Source organism: Cavia porcellus, unplaced genomic scaffold, assembly GCF_034190915.1.
Source record: "Cavia porcellus strain 051 isolate PalLab524CR breed Dunkin Hartley unplaced genomic scaffold, mCavPor4.1 scaffold_10, whole genome shotgun sequence".
Lineage (NCBI taxonomy): Eukaryota > Metazoa > Chordata > Mammalia > Rodentia > Caviidae > Cavia > Cavia porcellus.
The window spans coordinates 74,713,483-74,716,971 of NW_026947493.1; positions in this window are offsets into that span (position 1 = coordinate 74,713,483).

Here is a 3,489-nt window from a genome sequence, read left to right on the forward strand (position 1 = left end):
TCTGTGTCTATGTCTGGGTGTGTGTAAGTAAAACTTGATGCCCTATCATTTTGCTGTACTGGAAGAAGCATGAGTTAAAATTAAATCATGTCTCCTAAATGCGAATCAATTATAGGAATTATACTTGATGTTACTGCCTAAATATTTCTAAACAATCAAATTGGATAAGAAGTCTGGTGGGACAGCAAGGTGCTAGGAGACTAAAATCCCCCAGCATGTGTAAGTTTTTACTTCCCAATTTATGTGAATCATCCTCTTTAATCATTGTACAGCTTTCATCACTGGTGAAGCAAAGGGCTATTAACTGAATTGATGTGCCACGACAACTTAAGAAATTATCTATTGAATCTCTTGCCTCAGTCAGTGTAAGAAAAATGATTCCAGAAACAGAGAAATAAAGTCAGGTAAGGGTGATTAGAATCCACCCTACAGACTCGTGGCTCAGACACATGGAGGTATTCTTTCTGTTCTGTCCAAAACTCTGTGATAAAAGCATAATACATTTAGAGTAAAATTCTAGTTTTTCTTCACTTCAAGGCTTTCTGCATTCAGTTTTGTCCTACAGAATAAGAGGGTGGTGTTCGCTGCTGTTATGCATACTATTTTCAACAAAGAAGTGAATCCTTGTATCAGAATGAAAAGAATCACAGGTTCATTGATATTGTATAAAGATGAGATATTAACATAAGTATGGTAAATCAGAATTCATAAAGATGGTCATAACTGAGACAAAGTAGAAAACAGAACTTCCATGTGTAGGTGGTTGGGGTGAAAATTTAGAAATAATGGATTATTCCAAGTAACACACTGGAGGAGACACCGCTGTCTCACTCTGCCTTGAAGCAATGGTGTCATGAACTCCTCTGCTCCTTCCCACTTTAGGATCTAAATCATAGTTTCTTCTTTCAAATGTCTACCATGTATTAATTTCTTCTTACTGATACAACAAGTTGATCCAATCATGTTTTCATAAAACAATACAAAATTTTCATCTTACTGTCGCAAATTTTATAAGTATAAATCAGGTCTTGCTGGGATTGAGTATCCTCAGGCCACATTCCTTCTGGAGTTGTAAGGAAGACTGTTTCCTGGTATGTGTCAGCTTCTAGAGGCTTCCTACATACCTTGATTCTGGGCCCCTTCTTCTCTTTAAATGCCAGTGGCTAGAATCTCCGAATCTGTATCCTTACAATGACACTTCTCTGATAAGGGCATCTGGGAACCCTTCCAAACAATCCAGCACCATTTCACCATCTCAGTGTCATTAATTTAATTATACCTGCCTTTTTATCCTGTAAAATAGCACTTTCATAAAACATGGTCATCACTGAAGGGAGACAGCATTATTCTGCCGAGTTCCCAAATGTCTTCACTTGTACCATTAGCAAAATACATTTGTTCCATTACAATATGACTCAAAGTTTCAAATCATGACAGCTTCCAAAGTGCAACACATTAATTATCTCAGCATTACCAATTGATAGGTCTTATCTTCTACAGCATCTGAATCTGGTGTAGGTGTGACTCTGGGAATGATTTATCCTGGAGAAATCTTCTTCATTTGTAGACCTGTGATACTAGAAAACAAATTATCTGTGCCAAAAATACGAAGGCAGTGTTAGCAAAGGATAGGGAAGAGACACACTATCAATCAAGAAATGTCTTATGGTATGGGCAGCTATTTTGAATACAAGAAGAAGAATTTTTGTAGCCATTGTTGATTTCCTATTATTTTTGAAGTTCTGTAGTGCTCTCATTGTTTTGTTTTGATTGGTTTTATTCTATTTCATTTTGTTTGGTTTTATTCTCTTTAAAATAAAATTTAAAAAATAAGAACATGAAGGTAAACTAGGAGCCTCTCAGTGGTTTCAAGAAAGTTTGGAAGACAGCTAAACAAATATTAGATTTCCATGTGTGAGAATAATGTTCTGTGGTTTGTGACTGTAACCTTGATCTTCTCTTTCCTTATTCTGAACAGAAGCATATGCCTACAGCTGAGTAGTTTCTGTTTTTCTCGAGCCTCTTTCTTCTCTGTATGTGAAATTTTGGAATCCAACAATGACTTTCATTTTTTTCTTCCTCTGTTTCAGTTGAAGCCAACATAAAGCTGACAGTATAAAATGTCAGGAGTCTGTGAATCTCCTGTGTGTGTCAGGGGCATGTGCACATTAGACAGGTGGTTCTTCCCCATAATAATCTCACCTTGTGTTTTTGTTTCTGCTAACATGACAGTGAAGATTCATGAGCCTAGTATTTTCAAAGAGATCTCTACATAACTAAATATTCTGATCTTTTGATTCTCTGAAGGCACTAGTAAAATGTTGTCTGGAGATACATCTGGCTCTCCCTCAAGAGCACATGTCTTTTGACATTGACTCTTCGAATTCAGCAGCTTTTGTTATCTATGTAGGACGAGAATTTTTCCAACCTTTAAATTTTGGTTCTCCTTTGCTCATCAGTTCTAACCCTCAATTGTTTGTTTCATCTCTTGTTTTGCTATACTGCAAGGAAAAAAGTCTTCATTCTCAATAGTTTGCTTGAAAGTCTAAGCTAAATGTCCAGGTTCATTTTTTTCAAGTCGGACTTTCCACCTTCCTGTGGAATGCCAATCTTCTGCCTCTGTACAACAAGGATCATTTTTCCATCAGTTTCCAATATCATTTCATAGTTTTCCTTTAGCTGGCATCATCTTTGATTCCTGTTTCAACCAGTGAGTAATTCTGATGATTTAAGTATTCTCTAAGGAAATACAGGCTTTTATCGTCTGTGACCTGACTTTGCTGCAGTCATTGACATTCACATTTGTCATAATGATCTACTTAAGTTGGTGTGTGCTTTTAAAATCATGTTTCTTAAATTTCTTTCAGGCTCTTCCAAGTGCACAATCTATCTTTCTTTCTTTCTTTCTTTCTTTCTTTCTTTCTTTCTTTCTTTCTTTCTTTCTTTCTTTCTTTCTTTCTTTTCTTTCTTTCTCTTTCCTATGAGGAATCAAGCTAATGACTTTGCCCTTGCCAGGCCGGCACTGTGCCACTGAGCTATATCCTTGGCCTTTTTTAAGTACACAATTTTGAAGGCTTCTCTACATTTTTGGATGTTTGCTGCAGCAACTCTCTTCTTATATTTGTATTAGTTTCCTGTACTGGGGATATCAGATCACCACATTCTTATTACAGTAAAACAATGCATTGTTATTTTCTGATAGTCATACCTACTACTTTGCATCCAAATTTTATTACTTAATCCTGACTATTGCAGAAGAACTCTGTATTATCTATCCTCTGCATTTCTATAAAAAGCTTCACTTATCCCTATCAACAAAAGCAATACCATTTGCTAAAAACCTAAACTGTTAAGGATTTTACAAAAGTTATCTGATCTATAGAAAGTAGCAGCCCTATATGATAGGTTTTTTTTTTTTTTAAATGAGACTGAGTTGTCCTATGTAGTTCAGGCTGAACTTGAACTCACTGTGTAACTCAAGCTAGCCCT